The following is a 19,849-nucleotide window of genomic DNA, read 5'->3' on the forward strand; positions in this document are numbered from 1 at the left end:
ACACAGTCTTTAGAAATCCAAATCGTGTGATTTATCATTAGGTTATTGTTTATCAAAACTACAGGAAGTCTGGGTGTTACAATATACACGAGCACAAAATGGAGCACGTACAAGTACTACAAAAGAGCATGCCATTAATATTAACTGCTAGCAAATGTAAAGCATCTGACAACAGATCTCAGTATTAAACTGACAGTCGGAAGTTCTGGGATAAATGCACTCCTCCGCCTTCCTGGATGCTATTAATCATACAGGATGCACATTGTCTTACCTTTCCTCAGATGGGTTCATTAGCAGATTCCCTGGCATCATACTGATGGCTAAAGGAGGTCTGTTGCTGTAAAATCTCTGCAAGACTGCTGGGTGCTATAGGAGTTGCAAGTGGAACTGAAAATTTAATATTGTTAGGGAATGCCTGTACTACATGCTCCAATGTAGTCCAAAAAACACACTATGTGCTGCGCCAAAGATAAGTGACAGCTGCTTTTCTTGAAGTGCTGAAGCACCTTGACAGACAAGTGAAACCCTAATGGTTACCAAAAGGGGAAGCAGCCACAGTGAGCTGGATTCTCAGCCAGGCTTGCAATGCCATGGCAACTCCAGGTTTTGCTGAGGGGCAGCACTGCTGCAGTGGCTCCAGAGCAGTGGTTTTGCTGGAGTGAGGATGAAGGCCAGATGTGGAGGTTTTGGAAATGCATGTCAGTGTGACCACTTCTGAAGTGCAGAGCAGAAAAGGACTGTCGGATCATTTGGCAGGTGCATGCATATCTCTAACGGTCGTACTCTTTTTCCCACGAACCTTTTACCTCTTCATGTTACCTGCCCCCTCTGCAGGACAGTTTAGAAACTGCACCATCAATGATTCAGTACCAGTTACCACTGTACCTTTATGAGCAATTCAGGCAATTTCAGGCAATTCTTCATCCAGCAACAGAACAGTATCGCCTTCTAAATAAACATGAATAATTTTCGTTGTTAACATTCAATGGAACACAGACTGACCCATAACACTGACCCAGGACACATCCAGGTACGAGAGAATGAAGAAAACAAACAGCACACACAATTTAAATAGCTCTTACTAAATTGTCTAAAATGACCGGAAATTTTGAATTTTCAGCTTAGGACATGGCATAAGGCCAGATCCACTGGGAGACAAGTGCTCAAAGCTTTCTGAAAAGTAGGGCTGCTTAAAGTGTTTCAAGTGGGTCAGGCTGTCTTGATAGTCACTATTGAAATGTAGGCCACTGCACTTCCATTTGCACAGCGGCAGCAGGGCTAAGTTGTCAGAGTCACTGGTACACACAACTCTCAAATAAGCCCTAAATGCTGGAGCACCACTGAAATAGGGTAAGTTTACAGATGACACCCCTATAATACAACAGGCAGCATATGAAGAGATGCTATTCTGCTGTTGGACCAGGATCTGTACCTGCCAAAAGGTCCCATTCTTGACAGAATATATGTATGACAATTCATGAGTACATTGAGGTATCTATTATTAACTATGAAAAAAAAAATCAAAAGACCACACATTTTCTCAGAAAACCATAAAATAAACTTAACTGGCCTACAGCAAACTCTCTGCTGCTACAGTTAGACTGCTTCTAGTAATCGAACCAGCTAATTTAAGGGCATTTATTTTGGTAACATGCACCATCATACAGAAATAGTGGTTGATGGGCCTCATATAGCAGCGTAGGCCAGATCAGGTACTTAAGTCTGATAACTTAAAATCCTTTGTTACAGTAATAGTAGAGGAAATAAGATATGCCACTGAGGAGACAAGGAAACAGAGGTCAACAGTGTGAGTTCTCAAGGTCAGCATAACTGGCAGCCCGCGCTTAAGCACTGGATGCCAGGCATAGCAGGCTGCGAGGGGGCGAGCGCGCAGACCAGTGCGTGAAATCTATCTCCCAGTCCTTTTGCAAACTGGCTGTCCCTGTGAGGCTGTAATCAACGTGGTGCAGCTTGCTACATCAGCATACAGCTAGTATCAAGAAATACACTGCTTTAAGATAGTTATTATGCTGAAGTGGAAAGTACCAGCAGTTTTGGGCCACCCATGCTCTGCTCTGCAAGTCTGGAGAAACCCTGGGCAATTACATATAAAAGCCTACATCTTGGTTTCACTAGCTACAGAGGAGGAATAGTAATACTTAGTTACAGTTTGGAAGTGGAAAACTAAGTTCTGAAGTTCCTACAGTGTGTGCTGGTCAGCAAGCACACCAATTGGTAGCTTTTTAAAGAATACCTGGGGGTAGCTCCACCTTCCTGTGCAGGAATGGTACACATTGAGAATGAACTCTCCTTTACATGCATCTAGAAGGAAGCATTTATTTTAAAAGAACTATAAAATGCCTATTAAATTCCTGATAGCAGTGTTTAATAACTGAATCTAAAAACACCACTGAGAAAGATTTTATAAGTCTGAAAAATCAAATCAGATGGAAATTCTAGCTGCCAGGTTTCATATTAGAAAACAGAGGTAAGCAGATTCATATCAATCGTGGTAGTCACTGTGAGTACAATACTGCTATCAATTCCACAAACTGTGCATTTGCTGCATGGATATGTCATTCTTTAGAGACAAGGTAGAATCTGAATTGCTCAAAAACACATGTGAATAATGCCATTGTTGAAATTTTAAGTGTGCATATGGTTCACAGAAAAGGAGTGAGGACTTTTTCCTCAGTATTGAACACCTGCATGGAAGATCAAAACTATTTGCTAAATAAATTAGTCAAAACAATAAGTTTTGTAAGCTACTGAATACATTATCTATCCTAATACATTTCATTACATTAGTTTTGCAAATTAATCTTCTATAAAAAGATAATAGTTCCTATTTCCCAGTAGAATTTTAGGCATCAGAAGTCTACACATAATATATAAGTATTCTAGTAGAAAGCCTTACTACAAGGCTTTCAAATAAAAATAAATATGATACTAATATAAGTAAGAATAATAATCCAATAAATAACTAAAAAAACTGTGCACTTGACTGAAAAGAGGAAAAACAAATTGGTCTTTCTGCTTTCTTTTCACAACAGTGCAAGTCACCTGAGGAAGAAACATGCATCCTTGTCTTTCTGCATCCTGTCATTTCATTCCATATGTACACGAGCCTTGAATGAGGAGGAAAGCACTGGTTTGAATGATTCTGTCTGCTATCTATTACAGTTCAAAGGGTTTTTGTTGGTAGTGTTTTTTTGTTTTTTGTTTTTTGTTTTCAGAATTAAAAGCTTGACAGTTGTTCATAATTTAGAGTGAAAGATTGGTTGGTTGGTTGTTTTTTAAGAACTTCATACTGAGATCATTCAAAAGGCCTAACCCGGCTACGACACAAAAATCCGTGCTTCTCTCAAAACCTGCCTGTGCTTTTTTCAAATGGGGTCACACACTACCTATGCAGCATTCCCTGCACATTTTGTACTGCTGGTGTGGATGCTTCAGGAAGGGAGCACTGATCTTTGCTTCTCTGGCTGGATCATAATCAGGCAGCTTTGTTCCAGTGAAGATGGTTAAGATGGTTAAGAAAGCTGTAGGCTGCTTGCAAAATACTTTAAACTGGTGGCTTCTTTGTATGTTAAAAACACCCTCTCCAGGAGTTTTTAGCTTACCATCTCCCCAGGGTACACACCTGTGTTTGCTGCAGCAGGAGTCAGCATGGCCTTAGCATGGGGGAATCTCATCTCTACAGTTTGAAATCGGTATTAATCCATTTGTGGAGTGATATGCAACTAGTTTGACACTTCGCACACACAAAAAGATGGATTTGGTAGGTGTAGGGCATCTCTAAAAACCTGTTCAAAGAAACTGCATTCCAGCTGAGCAACTTAACAAAACAATATGTCAGAGAAAGAACCAAATTATTTCTAGAATATAAATTACTGCCAGAGAGTCTGCTGTCAACTAGCTGTTAAAATACCTATTATGAATTGGGTTAAAAAAAAAAAAAGAAGAGTGAATTCTTTTAAGTCTCAGCAGGCGATAGCCCACAGTAAGCACACAAAACAGCATCAGCTATTTTTTTATTGGATTCCTTTTTGGGGAGGGGGGGTGAGGAGAAAGGAATTTTTATGCATATACACACACACAAAAGGACTATTTTTTCATCTATGTAAAGTCAAAACATACTGGAACCATAAATTACATCCTGGGTAAGTGTGCAGTGTTTATATCCTTTTAAGGAATACAGCCAGTTAGCACCCTACTTCCAAGGTATAATCTTCCATCACTGTTAGATGCTGCTGCCTGATCGCAGCCAGACAACTGGCTCAACACCAAGATCACAAACGTGCCAACATATGGAAACAATCGCTTTCCTTTTGATTGGAAATGACATAGTCTGGGTGTGTGCACAACAACCCCATCAATCAGCCAAAATGCTTCATTATTTAGATTTAAATTTATTAATGAAGAGAAGATCTCTAGAGCCCTGTGTAAAGGGTAGGAAAGATATTTACACACCCCACCAAGCAAAAGAACCTCTGCACAGTGACAGCTTGTTTTAGCCACACTGCACCCTGACCAAGCTTGGTTCCTTCTCTGTACAAAGCTGTTTCATGCATCATTGATGTTGCTCAGCTTAATGCAAGAGCAGCTGAATCTCAAAACTACTTGCACAGTAAGGCTGTGCCAGCTGCTAATCACCCCTGGGACTCCAGAAAATCTCCACACATTGGCAGTCTCAGCAAGAAAAGTGAGGGGAAAGGTTTAATTGTGAATATTTGACCACAGACGTAAGGCCTGTCTATCTCAATGAAGTTGCAATGGCTGAAGGCCTGCATCACGAGTTAAAATCAAGAGGATTTTTGTTGATCCCATGTGGCTGATCTGGAGCTTGAGAGATCAGGAGAGATTCCTGTGGGGAATGCAAGACAAGTCTGGATCAAACTGTTTGCTGGGCTCATACAGCAAAGAACAGTGAAGGGGAACAAAGGCCATTAACTTCCTAAAGAACTGCAAGTCCAAGTAAAAAGACAGGAGAGGCCTGCTTTGAACATAGTAGATACACTCATGTTTGTGATATACTAATGTGTTTTGAAGTTACTTTGCACAGAGGCCTTATGCATCCCAGGATCAGACCCACAAAGTGAAAATGAACATGCAGCTGTGTGGAGGAAAATGGGCATTTTTCCGTCACTTTCAGTAAAGACAGGTTCATGTGCATGGTGGAAGCCTGCTAGTGACAGAACTACTGTTAGCATTGATAACTTAAATTATACCCTGGGTTCTGCTACGGATGATAGCAAGAGACAGGCTTTCGCATGGAGGACAAGTAAGCAGAAGCACATTCCAGCTGTAATGGATAGCAGACAGAACTCATCAAGGGAACTTTGGAGTGAGAGGAAGACTATTACTATGATTAAGGTTTTATATGGGAGAAATACATTCAATTCCCACCTCTGCATGGACTTACTGCATGACTAAACAAGTCTCCCACAGACAAATTTTCAAACATATCTAGGCACTTTAAGATGCAGACAAGCACCATGTCTGATTTACAAATGCATCTATGCAGGCTAGATGTTTATCAGCACCTGTTTGTGTCCTTTGAGTCCCCAATCTCCAAGATTACAGATGTCATCTATTCAGATCACAGCCAAATTCTACCTTTTAGCACTCGCCCAACATTTCCATGTAAGTGAAAGAGGAGTGAGCTCATATCTAAGGATGGGACTTAGCCCCAAGTAAAATAGGAAAAGGGATTTGCTGCATGACAAAAATAGGCTGAGTGCCTTGTCACATCTGACAAACGCCTCAGATGGCATAGCACGGATTTGTGCTGGTGCTATTAAAATAGGTTATATTTCCACTGAGTTAACTGATTTCTTGTCAAATGGTAGGTTGGTAGCCCCTTTCCCACTGGCAGTGAAAATTCATCTCAACATCAGTGGCTATAAGGGAACTAACCCTTACACTGCTTTGAGAACTCATTCCTAATGCATCCCCTCACTGCCAGAGCTCTTCCAGGCTGGGCTCTGCAGACCGTAGTGCTCTTCAGCCACACTGACAAGAGCTCCTCGACTGAAAGGAGAAATAAAATTCTACTCATTTAGAGCACAGGTTGCCAAATCAGGCTTTTTTTTCCCCCCTTAAAGCAGGGTATGATGATCAGCCTGGTTTTCAAAGTTTTCAATCACAGAAAATTAAATGAAGTCAGACCTTCATCTAATATACATTTACAATATCAGTGACACCTGCTGCAGACAAGATCTAGGTAGTAGCTCTGATTCACTGCTGCTGCCTGCTAACTAGTAGTTAATTTGAGGTTGTTTTTTTTAGTCTTCCTGCATTTATCTTTCATAAACAGAAAGGCTGTATTACCAAATAACACTTGAGGAACTGTTTTATTTGTGAATACAAACTGTTGTGAGTCACACAAAATCCACCAGAGAGCTGATGAGAAATCAGGCTGCTTTTCAAATAACAAAAGCTGACTGCCAGATGAAAAGAGAATGACCTTTAACTCATTTTGGTTTGAAAAACCAGAAGTGGGTGATTATGATTTCCAGCAGATACTACTCCAGTGCAGGAGAAATATTTGTTGATCTGACTCTAGCTGACCGACAGGCAGTTGTTGGGTGTGTACCACACAAAGAATACTTTCATTTTTTGGCATGGCATAACATTGCTGAAATGCCAAAGACCATGGCTAATTAAGTAGAGTGATGGAACAGAATGACTTGATGGTAAGATTTAATTGGTATGAATATTCTCACAGACTGGTTATTGTATCTGTCTGGGAGGACCAGACATTCAGCTGCATTAAGCATTGCTCAACTGCAGCTGAGGGGGCAAAGGGCACAAGGGTGCCCTTTACTTGTCCTCAGTCCCGGGTCTCCTCCACAGTCATGTCTCAGGGTACAACTTAGAGAAGATTGTACCACTCCTCTGCAGCCCCTGTCTGCTCTCAGAGTAGCTGAAAATCATCAGGATCTGCCAGAAACCTTTGTCCCTGCCATGCCGATGGGGGGGGTGGAATGAAGTTGCATAGGAGCCACTACAGCAAGTCTGCACTGCCCAGAGCCCATGCCATGAAGAGTGTGGCTGCTCAAGCTGCTTCACACCAATAGATGGAGCATGGACCAGGATCCAGCCATGAAGCGTGTAGTTGCTTTATTTCAGTTGATTTTTTTTTAATCATAATAAAACTGAGTATCTTCATTTTCCTAATGGAAATCTGTCCTTCTATGGAACCTTTCCATAAGACTCCCAGTTGGGGCTCCAGCACTACCACTTTAGTACAGTCTGCAGTCTCCAGTGATAAAAGCAAAGTCTATTTAAGGGCTCCCATAAGGCTAAAATCACTGATCAAAGCCACGGAACAATGGGCAGGGTCATATTAGGACCAATGACCTGGTATTGCCAAGGGGAAGGGCTTGCAATTCAGAGCATTCTTCTTCCTTGGACATGGGTGGATGATCACAGCGTTCTGTGACAGGCTGTTTCCATCTGTCTTGACACATGGCCAACATTGGACAGACAAGAGCGCCAAGATCCCTCCTAGAAGAGCCTGAAAGACTTCTACCACAAGGGCACACGTTACTTGTGATCAGCACACATTTAGGTCACCAAGTAGCACAACATGATGCTTGGCAGAGTGTCACAGGCTTCAGGATGCTTCAGGTAAAGGTAGACATAACCATGGCACTTAAGTCATTCTAATTTCACCTCTCACCTCCCGAATACCTCTATCTTATGCTACAGAAAGAATAAGTCTGAAAGTAGCTCTTTCGTTTTTCTCACTGTCATGGTGGCTTTTTTATCTTCCACCACACGAACTTAGCAACACACAGGACATCTTAAAACATTTTTTCGCATATAACATTTGACTATGGATTTGATGTGAAGTGGCCTACACAAAAAACTTGCAGCAGTTAGGTTATAACAACAGCCACTTGATCTCTTAATGCCACATGATACTGTGCTGTATTAAAAGACATCTTCATATGATTTCAGTATTGTTTCTAGCTTTTTTCTTCACTCCTATACACTAACACTTGGACAGAACTCCCATGAAGAATCAAGAGTACCGATTTGCTGAAAGATTACTGCCTGTGATATGACATCGTATGTTCTCCCCAGCTAGCACAGAAGCCAGCAACTGCCATTCTCATTTCATGCACACCTTGGAAGAAAGAAAGCCTGCAGTTGGCTAGTTCTTGCTGTAATGGAAAAAAAATAATCTTCAAGTGCCATTGTCTCTTCTTTGCTGCCAGAGACGTTGGAGCCCCAAAATCTGCTTAGCCAGTCAGCACTGCCTTTACTTCTGGCTTTCTTGTCTCTTGCAGAATGAATCTACTTCACCAATTACTGAGGAGAAAGAGCCCTGAGCAAGCAGCACATCCTCCATAATGCAGACAGAGTAGACAAGAAATTATCCCTCTGCTAAGGGGGATATCCCCTTCTATCTTATTCTCCTAATTATTATAATTGTCAAGTTCGTGTGAGCTTTTTTTTTCATAAGATTTTTAGCACTGTATAATCACTGCCCTACTCCCTTAATTTCTCAGATTACTCTGCCAACTCAGGAGCCCCTCTCTCTGGGCTCGAAATATCTAAGCTTCCTGTTAGCCTACAGAAGCTGAACATCTCAGAGCATCACAGTTGTATTGTTCTCATTTCAAGTGTATCAGGCTCTGCTACTTGAGAAAATACACCGGGTTATTAAACAACATAACCTGTTGTGTTTCAAAGTGTTTTCTGGTATTAAAATAGAAATTCATGTGACAGGTTTTTTTAGTTCAAGACAATGCAGTTCAGCCATAAGACACTGGTCTTCAAGTGCTTGCCACGGCACTCTTGTGGAATACCATTTAGTGACAGCAGTAGTCTCAATTGATCCTAGCATGTTCAGTGAGGGTGTTGGCTCATCAGCCACTTGCCCCCTCAGAATAAACAGGCATGGAGTCAAGAAACGCAGAATTGCAGCTGCTCTCCAGCAAATTCTTCTTACAAACATAAGTGATGGAAATCGCAGTAGCGGCAGTTTGAGTTGACGTGCTGCTAACAGTGTGCTATCACACGGGTAAAGGGAAATGTTTACCATTTCAGCTCTCCTGGCCAGATGTGTTTTTGGATGCTTCTTTCCTCCTCATGTAAGACTGATTCTAGGGAAGACAGATTCACAAATGCCCTCCTTGCAGAGAATAAAACCCCTATCATCATGTTGACAAAACACCAGCAAGAGAGCGAGCCTGTCTGAGCAGTTCTTAAAAAACTGGTCTAGACCTGCTTTCATTAATTCGCTTCAGGGATGGCTGGGAAAAAGGACGAGAGAATTTATTCTGCTTGCCTTGAGCCCTAGTCAGACAGCCCTGCACTAGCACTGCATTTGTCTTGGGCTGCAAAAAATGCAGTGCAGCACCTACAAGCAAACACCTGGGTAGCAGGACATTCAGTCAGCTAAAAGGGGATGCTGCCAGCAGCTGTTCTCTGACGCCAAAACTCAGCAGAATTCAGTAAAGCTCTCTCAAAAACATGGTGGTTTTTAGAATCTTACAGCTACCAGATGCGTGTTTTTAAAAATAGAAGTATTTCCCCATGTAATAACTAAAAGATTTGTGTTTTATATACCAGAGGAAGCATTGTTTATATCAGAATTATTTAACAGCTGAACTCTGCTAGCAGAGGCATTCAGTTTGTATAGCTATTTTCTCAGGATGGCAGATAGTCAGAAGGAAACACCTCTGGTGATATCAGGGGATAATTCTTAACACACTGTTAAAAGGAGACAAAAATCCTATCTCCAGTCAGGTGCTCCCCATAAATAGTAGTTTGAAAAGAAATACCACTTATAAATCTGTTTATCAGATAGCAATGTTTGGATGGTGTACAAAGTGCAATCCAGTCAGATAACGTTATCTAATACTGGTTAAAACTTTGTGAGGGTTCTCACCTCTTCCATGTGAAGACCGTTGCTGACTTCTGAACTTAGCCGACAGGACTAACTCACAGACTGGTTTCTGAAGATCAGCTTTTTGGGTGCTCTGTCCTTTGGCGGAGTATAATAACACACATGGGACTCCTCAGCTGGCTACCAATAATGCTTTAAAATCAGAAGAAAGACAAAATTCCACATACACAGCTAAACACCAAGCTGTTACTATTACAGCATTTCTACAGAGTCTCCTCAGAACAACGTCAGTTCTCTTGCCACTACTGCTAAGCCCATTCCAATACCTAATACTAGCTTTCTAAGCAAATAAATTCTGTGGCTACATGAGGTCCCAAACTCATTTCCTCTTCTTCCCTCCTGCATTGCATGGTTATCTCTTCATGTATTCCACGTGAGTGAGGCACAGATCTTCCTGGGGCTTCTACATATATGCAAATAACAATTGTGTGATTTGTTCTAAACTGCTTTTCTATATCCTTTTTGCAGCCATGACACTGAAGAACTATACAGTTACCTAGACTAATTTTTACAGAGTAGCAAAAATCGTAGTAATTTCTTTTGGGGCAGAGAGGAAAGAATGCAACATGCCACAGCAAAAGCTCATACTCAGACCTACAAGTGATGTCCTTTTTTCAGAGAAGCTAGGCACACCAAAATTAACTCAAAGTGACAATCCTTCAGCTAAACCAATCCAGAAATATGACTAATGGAGAGACTGGTATTATTTTTATATTTTGCAAAGTTCCAAAATATTTTTTCAAAATGTGTATCCAGAAAAGAGGACCTAAAAAGAATGTTCATTATAAAGTGGTGGTTTTCACTCAGACATTCCTATTGCATTTAATCAAAACCCTTTATAGTTAAGTTCCAAGGAAGAAAGGTAATAGTTGTGCTATATCAACATATGTAAATACAAAGCAGACAGGTTTCAAATAGGAGTAACATACTGGAACTAGCTAGCTAGAAACCAGTAACTGACTCTCTTGCTCTGTCTGCTAACATTTGCTCATTGTAGTCTCATGCACTGAGGATCAGAGCTTAGCTGTCCACCTGTTCATCTTAAGCATCTGAATTGCTTACCCTTTCCTCAGAACCTGGTTGATCTAAATGCTGTATTCTTACATAGTTAATGATGCTGTGAGCATCATCTTCCACTGTTAAGCTTCTGACAGAAGTACAGTATTGGCGGCATCAGTTGGGGAAAAAGAATTTGCCGTGTAAAAATTATTTTTTATTTATTAGATAGATGGAAAAACCAGAAAGCCAGAACTCAGTACTACTGAAACCACATTTTAAAGACATAAGGGTATTTTTCTTGTAAATAAATTCTACCCAGACACCCATTTAAGAACTAGTTTTCTTCTTATGTTTTATAACTAAAACATAGAACAAAATAAAGTTCAAGCAACTTTGATCTAAAATAAGTCAAGAGCCATTGAACCCACCCTGGCAGGCTTTACTAATACTTTGTCTAACATACCTCTTCATGACTGGCCACTAACTGTAGGACAACAAGTAAATCAAAGAGCACAGATATTGTGGTATCTAGAGTCAGCAGATTGACTTGTGCAGATCACTAAAACTTAATTCTCAGTTGCTCTAGAGTTGGTCTCATTCAGATGTTTACCTTTTTTTTTTTTTTAATATGGTTATCTCATGTCATATACATATCTATGGAAAGAGGAAACACAAATTGTATGTGTTTTGTCTCAGTGTCTTTTGTTTCTCTATAGTGTATTTGCTCATTCAGCAACCTTACGCTGAAACTAACAAACGCTGCATACTGTGGTTTGAGATTACTGCAGCACTTATGAACACAAGCAATGTTTATTTGGGAGAGATACAAAGCCCCTGTTGACAATTCTTGTGCATAGCTCTGGCATGTCAATATCCAACATTCTGCAAGTATTTGAGCTGAAAGACAAAAGCAGACAAGGCAGAAATTTTTATACCAGTACATATACACTACTCATTGACAATAGTTTAATGCATTTACACCAAGCAAAAGAAAAAAATACATTGGTTAACAAGTCAGTAGGCTATATACAGTATTATCCACTTCTCTGAATCCAGACTAAGGTTTTGATGCAGTTATTCTGGTACAATCCGGGTTTAAGTCTGAGTAAATGCCAAAGAGTAGATCCTGTTCTCAGCCATACTACTTTTGCTCCACTTGTCCTGAGTCATCAAGGTCAGTTGAAAGTTGCAGTGAAAGGGATAATACCTTGGTTCTTTTAAATTAAGAATATGACTCATTCACTCTACTATTTGATCCTGAAGGTACAAAAGTTACCCAAATTCCTGGGCCAGACTGCCTATTTTAAATATTTTAAGAACAGTGTTTAGTGTTTTATTCCTGATTTAGTTCTGTTTTTTTTTTTTTTGTGTGTTGTTGTTGTTGTTGTTTTGTTATTTGGCCATTTTGTTGCCATCTCCCTCTCAAGTAGCAGTGACTTGTTAACAGCTAATTTCAAAGGTTTCAAAGATTCTTATCAGCTACTTTGGACACTGATAAGTAGAGGTCTCCAGTGCCTCATCAAATACTGGTTTTCTGGTTCTGCCTGCCATAGGTTTCTTTCAACTTATCTTATTAATCTTTCCCAGCATCCCTCCATAGCCTCTCTGTAACTCATCCCAAACTTTCTCTTCTTAGTTTCCTATTCCTTTTCCTTTATACTATCCCTTTAATGGCATGTCTAATCATATTATTTACACACCAATAATATGCAATTAACATCATCTTTTCCATCCTTTTTTTCCTGTAATCTATCATTTTGATCCTATCCTCATCTCCTTTTCAATAGAAGCCAATTAGCAGCAATTAAATACTTAAGTTACAAAAGAAAATAGTTCCCCATTACGAAATACTCACCCAGCTAGTTCAATCATTTCAAGGAAATAGTGAATTGTACTTTTACGACAGTAATAAACAATAAACAGAACTGATACTGGAATATACAGCTCATATTATTAAAACAATGTTCTCCATAAAGACCAAGGGCTTTTTTTTTTCTGGTAAGTTTTACTTGTCAGAAACAAGTTTTTTATTTTTATTTATATATTGGTATGGTACCTAGGAATACTCAATCGGTTGCTTTTAAATCAATGTTGATTTGTGCTACCATGTTTTTCTTGTATAGAAAACCAGACATACTAACAAAATTGTAAATTAGTCTATTTTTAGGAAGTCCAGGTCAACTGTTATTCTGCTTTCCATTTGTTTACTCCTAAATGAAGTAATAATGAAGTCTTGTCACTGGGTGAAACTACCTCATTAAATGAGAAACTTCTGAGAGCATCAAACAGTGACTGGCATTTTTTCCAGGCACAGACTACAAGAAAGTCTTTTTTACTGGAATTCAGATATTTTCATATGAGGAATTCTGTGTTTCCATTTGCAGCATAAACACTCATTTTCCTTGTGCATGTTTTGTCACTGCTGAGTGTAAGTGCTCAGCATTCATCAATGATTTCTACATAATCCATATTTCCCAGGCTGCTAAATCTTGCATACTCCTGCTTCTATACATTTGACAGGTATCTAACTTGATAAACACAAGTGTTCACATTATTCTTGGACTTATTCTTCTCTTCGCTTTTTTCTTTCGTTTACCGCTTAATTGTAGATTGGAAGAGGCAAAGCAGAAAGTTTAGAATATTATTACATTAATTATTATTACATAACAACCTGCATGCAATAAAGGCATTACCTGTACTACCTTTACAGAGAAGGAAAAGGAGCTAGAAGAGACTGACATTTCCTTGAATTTACAGCCCTTCACTCATTGTTCTGCCTTTCCTCCCCATCTCAATGTGCACAGAAGTCCCTACAGAAGGCTGTGGCAAGAGAAAACACTAGCATAACTGTGGCCACACATGTTCAGAGATTACTGAATAGAAGTTTTTCCCTGCTTGCAGTTACTAGATGTGTGATTGAGCCGTGAGGTCCAGCTCTCAGGCTAGATAATTTGGTCCTACTTTCTAGACTCTTTTCTGCTCCAGCGTACATCACTGGGATTGCAGTGATGTCTTCCATGAAGGCAGAGATAATGAAGTGGAAAAAGCCTGGCCAATAATCTTCTCCTTAACCTTCCAGCAGATGTTTTTGCTTTATGACACGATACTCTTCTCACTGTCTGCTAAAAGAGGAGCTTACTATGAAACAACCATGTTCTACGATTGTATACAAACAGAGCAGAATGCAAAAGGGATGTCTGGCTTTATGCCAACTTTGAGCCCTCAGACTCAGTGAAAATAAATCACATTCTCCCTCCTCATGTTCCTCCCATGGCCCTGTATCAGAAAGACCTGTTATAGCAAGAACAGCTCCAGAAAATATGCTGCTCATCTGGGGCCACTACTTGCCAGAACTGGGGATTTAACATGCCCAACTTCCCATTAGAAGGCTAAGTCCTCTCTCAGAATACCAGTATTAGAGGTGGCAGGCAAGACCTCAGGGAAACAAAGGAAGGTGATTCTGCAAATCCATACTGACCTGAAGTTGATGAAATTCCTCAACATAAGACCCTGAATATTTTTGACTACACTTAGTATAGCACAGTAATAAAACATGGAAAAGGAGGGATTCCTATACTTTCCCAGCAAAGATTTTCCTAGCCAAATGTAGTTCATCGGTTTGAAATAATTAGTGTTGCTAACATTTCAATTTCTGCCAGAAGAGCTGAGACCTGTGACACTTGGAAAAATACATAAAAGGTCTTATGAAAGCCTAATTTGGGGAAGCAATGAAGGAGCAAGGAGCTTAGCTTTTAATCCTGTAATAAGGGACTTGATAATGAAAAAGAAATTCCTTTAGAAGGCTTTCCCAGGAAGTACCTCACTTTATAAGATTCATTTATATAATGTCCTCATCTTTTGGATTTTTGAAAGCTCTTTGAGAGCGTTTATTCAGTGTGTGAGCAGCTAAACAAACAAAAAGAAAAAAGGTACAAAAGAGCTGGTTTGATGGAGAAAGTCCCATTGAGAAAGATATCCATAGGAAAAAAAAAAAAAAAAAACATCCCAGTTACAGGCCCCAAAATGATGGTTTTGAGTTTGGACCTCAGAACCTAGCTGAATGATAAGGTTTCTGGAAAAAAATAGTTTCTCTTCTGTTTCTATTTCTCTTTCTGCTCATTTTTTTGTTTGTTTACAAACTGCCTAATATAATAGATCCCAGACCTATGCCTACAGCCTAAAAATTCTTCCAAAGTTCACCCAAGAAAAGCTATTGTAAGTGACAGATACTTTCCCACATCCTGCCACTTGTCCAAGATAGTTACAACTTCTTAGAGACCTGTCATAACACTCAGCTCAAGCCAAGCAAGCAGGTGAAGTCAGGATATAACACCGGCCCAGCATGCAGTACCACACTGCCAGCCCACCTCAAATTCCAGGAGCACTACAGTCTCAATAGCCTGGATAATTTTCCCTGTTCCTCAAGAAGACTAAATAATCTGTCAGGTGAAACATCGCCTTCCAGAACTGCTTTGTGCATGCACACAGGCACCATGAACCCTGAAGACTCAAGCGTAATCCCATACATCCTTACATACCTTTTGTCCCAAACTCCTGACTCTGCCAGCCCTCAGCTACGACCTGAATCACTCTCTGCATTGCCAGTCACCCCCACTGAAAAAAGGGACCTCTCAGGTAACAATGAGGAACCCTGAACTGGGAAATGTTCAGACTACAGCAGACCTCCACCCCATATTGGCATCACACTGCTTCAGTGTGGACATGAAGCTAGTGGGTGGGGAGTCCCGCCAGACCACTTTGTTCCTGGGGGCTTAAAGCTAGGCGCTTGCAGAGGAGCAGCGCTTACAGCGGGTGGGGAGGTCCCTTGCCGAGCACACAGATCTCCAGGGTCTGGCACATGGTGCCTGGAGAGATCCAGAGAGGGCTTTTGAGTGGAAGGAGATGGGGATGAACACTCTGAAGACAGCGAGTGCTGCGTCTGTGCCTCCCCAGCCTTGCTGTCAGCACAGTTGCTAGGAGACCCCGGCCGGGAAGCAGCGAGACAAAAGGGGCCGAGCCACAGGAAGCAGCCGAGCGTGGCGGCGCCTGCACTTGTGCTGCCGACAGGCTCCAGTCCAGCCCGCTCCCCGGGGGGGCTGCTCCTCTCCTCTCCCTTGTATATGCATGCAGCTGCTTCACATCCCCATTTCTTACCCCAGTCTGAAACACACAAGCAATTAGTTCAGAACTGAAGATCAGCTCGATACTGAGCATTAAGCAAAGGCTTCCCATTTGGCTGTGAGGAAATGTTTGCTGAATGGGGACTGTGGAGAGTGAAGGAACATATATTGATTGAGATAAATGGCCCTGATAGATTAGGTGTCTCCCCCTTCAGCAATTAGGGATGGACTCTAGGATAATACTGATTTCTTGATCTTGCACATGCTGCAATGCTTGACCTGACCATTTTCAGCTCCTCATGCTGGTCAGCTACACCACTACTTTGTAAGGGAATCAGTGAGGTTACCTTCCTGCACTCTGGTCACAGTATCTCCACCATCTAGTTGCTTCAACGTTCCTCAAGTGTTATATGGGTCTTCAGAGCCTGGCAAAAACATCCTCTACAGACCATTTCTAATTCCAGTTTATCTCAAGATCAGAGTACAAAAAAACACGTTTGAACTACTTCAGCTCCAAGCAGAAATTAATTAAAAAGAAATAATGTCCGATTGCATCCAGTGCAATGTTTCTATAGCTGGTCCCAACTTCCAGTTCCTTACTGGACACTTCACTGTGGCACGAAACATGATCTCCTTGGTTTTACACTGCCTCCCCTAGAATCCACTCCTCTTGTGACTGGACAAGTGTATCAGTACTTCCTTCTCAACCCTCTCTTAATCCTGAGAAATAACAGGAGGTGTGAAATGGGAGGGTCTGGGTTTATTTTTAATTGTCAACTGAAGAAAACCACCCTTAACTTGTCACTGGAGTCACTTACCTGATCATTGGCAAATTTCAGTTCTCCTGATGATAGAGTTGTTCCCCCCCTGCAGAATCAGGTGTATTATTTATGTAAATTTAAGTGCAAGCACTGCAGAAATCAGCACTGTGTAGGAACGCATGGAGAAAACTGTGTACTCTCTCTATGCCAGGAGTTAAAAATAATTTTCCAAGCTTAGTGTCTCATGAAGGGATTTAGTCATTCTGGTTTCCTGAAGAAAAGACAGAATGATAATGAGGTGGGACACTAGGCTTCCACTTTGTTGCTAAGCCAGCCGCCTTGGAAAAGGCTGTAGGATATGCTCAGAGATAGATTTAGCAGGGGCTTCAGAGAAGGAGCTAGAAGTGCTTAGGGAGGGATAACTATGTTTCAGGACCCTAATGACACTGTATCTGTTCACCTTAAAGCAGGACAAAGAAGAAATTAGATTGGTTCATGTAATTTTATTGTCTTGGATTAAACTAACTTGACTCTGACCTTAAACTGATCGGTCAACTTGTAGATTGAATTTCCCTAACCCTGTGCATCCATGACTTTTTCTTTTTTCAAATTAAGTTTTCTTCATAATGAAAGAGAAGAGCAATTTCTGTACATGAAATCCCACTAAATGGCTCAGAAAAAGTCACAAGCTTTACAGAAAAGCATAGATAGACAGAAACTAGTTTTAATTAATAAGTGACAGCTTCACTACTTCCACCTGGCTGTAAAGCCTGCCTCTCATTTATAGCAAAACAAAATACCCTTGAGTCACCCTTGCAGAATAGACCAGTCCAGAGCTACTTTTTTCTTTTCACAGCTACAGTTAAGACCATGGTGATGCCTGCCAGCATTTTCCTTATTAACTGATTATTCAAAACATTTGTAACTTGGTCATTACAATTTGCCCCCATTTTGTGTTCTCCAAAGCCTCCACCTGCAAAAAACACAGCATGCACCATACCCTGAATGAGGAGGATCAGATACGCTGAGTCAAAGCTCTTCTGCCCTTCTTACTTTACAAATTATGTGAAAACAGCCTATATGAAATACACCTGTGCAGGGAAAAATTTTGAAGTCAAAGAGAGTATTTGTGAGCTCAGCCCTCGCTCTGCCTCTAGCTTGTATTTTTCAACTTGTATGTTTATTTTATTAGGCTATACAGGCACTTTCTCTTTTCTGCATGCGTAGCTAATCCAAACCCCAGTGGTGTTATGCTGTCAGGGAGTATCACCCACAAATATCCAATGGAGTGTGGCTATTGAGGCAGGACTTCTGATAGAGGCTAAGTACAGCACAAGCAGGAGCCTAAGCTATTCGTGATCACTATCAGCTAAAATGGAATAGCTTGAGGACAAGGAGGGTGAAAAAATATATTGCTGTTCCTGGATTAGCATTGTACATGGAGCCGTCTAAGTGGTGAAAGCCTGAAATGAAATGGAAAACCAAATCCCAAAGGGAAATAGGACAGCTACAAAACCTTCTGGGAGTTAGCAGACTATAAACCTCTAGCTGACCTCAGATTCAATGGAATTAAAAAAAAAAAAACACACTGTTGAGAACTGAATGCCTTGGAATTAGCCATTAGGATGTGAGAACTCTAATCTAAAGCAACAAAGGACTGCGAAACTGGGAGCAGCTCACTGTAGAAGAATATATGCAATCCTTATACTGTATACTGAAGTTACTTCAGGTATTAGGAAAAATAGTAATAAACAGTCTGATATTCACAGATCTCTCTAATCTCCTAAATCACTTTTATCAGTGTGATTTGGAAGGATTTTTTTTTTAATCTATTACACAGATCCACCCATAATACATTAGACATTCCTATTCTTTCTCTCATTACATCTTTAACTGCATAATCTGTGCCTTTGTATTGGCCTACCAGTGTGTACCAACATGACCTGGTAGTCCTTTGTGTATCTGTTAGACTCGCACATCGCTAAGCTGGGGCTCTTCTGCAGTATTTCAACCCAGCTATGCCTTGCAGGTGGAGAGGAGCTGCACCATGCCAGACAAACCCACAGTGTGGAGTAATGTTTTGGTGGACCTTGCTACAAAACACAGGCAGGCACACGTATACTTCCTTTATGGTGAGGCTTTCTGTAGATGGAGGCTAGATCTACACAACAGAGTAGGAATGGTTTGCTAAGGTTTTCATGGTTTTATAAGGACAAAAGAACAGGGAATCAGAAGGGAGAAGTCTGTACCCAGGAGGTAAGACTGTATGCTTAGAAGAAATACTTTGAGGAAACGCAGTAAACATTCATGCCTTATAAATGCATGAATTACAGTTCAGTTACCAGGGCCAAGAGGTAAGGCAGAGAAAAAGGAACACTGGCTCTTGACTTTCCTTTAAGTGGGATGAAAATCAGAAGGAATTTGGCCTGAAGGTACTGCATGACATATCAACAAACTCTTTGCTGGGTCACAGCAGTAAGATGGGTAAAGGACCAAGCTATGACCAGCTGCAAAGTTTCATTGGAGTAAGTGACTCTAAGGGACATAGATCAAACAAGAACTGCAAAAAAAAACTACTTCTCTATCCAGCTTTGGCACTGAATTAAACAGCCTTAAACAATAATGTAGTAAAGCAAATGAGAGAATCAGTCTCCCATATACTGTACAGTTATAATGAATAAAGTATACTTGGTGTACAGAAGATCCAGAAAATGTATCAGGGATGACCTACCTACAGCAGGAATAGATCCACTGAAATAAATGTCAATAAAGTTGAAACATACTGTTGAGCCATGGTTCAGCAGCATACTTCAAAAGACTCCTGGAGCTGTTTAAGATGTGTTTAAAATGTTCCAATTTTTTGAGTTGCTCTACTTGAAATTGCAGGTTGTCTTAGTATCATATGTTCAAATATATAGATCTGGGATGAAGGAAAATGGTAACTAAGAAACAGAAATTTCAACTCCATCCTGGACTAAGAATACACATTTCTAACAGATGGATCACAGCTCACATGTTCAAAACATGAAAAAAAGAGAGAAAAA

At 40.6% G+C, this 19,849-nt stretch overlaps 1 long non-coding RNA gene across 1 annotated transcript; it reads right to left on the reverse strand.

Annotated features, from left to right (window-relative positions):
• Positions 1-11,715: 11,715 nt before the first annotated feature.
• On the reverse strand, positions 11,716-16,317 carry LOC136790597 (uncharacterized). The gene is made up of 2 exons (XR_010830852.1): positions 15,463-16,317; positions 11,716-11,821 (listed from the first exon to the last, which is right to left on the reverse strand). It is a non-coding gene; the product is annotated as an uncharacterized lncRNA (long non-coding RNA).
• Positions 16,318-19,849: the final 3,532 nt, after the last annotated feature.

The sequence above is a fragment of the Anser cygnoides genome, chromosome 3, assembly GCF_040182565.1.
Source record: "Anser cygnoides isolate HZ-2024a breed goose chromosome 3, Taihu_goose_T2T_genome, whole genome shotgun sequence".
Taxonomy (NCBI): domain Eukaryota; kingdom Metazoa; phylum Chordata; class Aves; order Anseriformes; family Anatidae; genus Anser; species Anser cygnoides.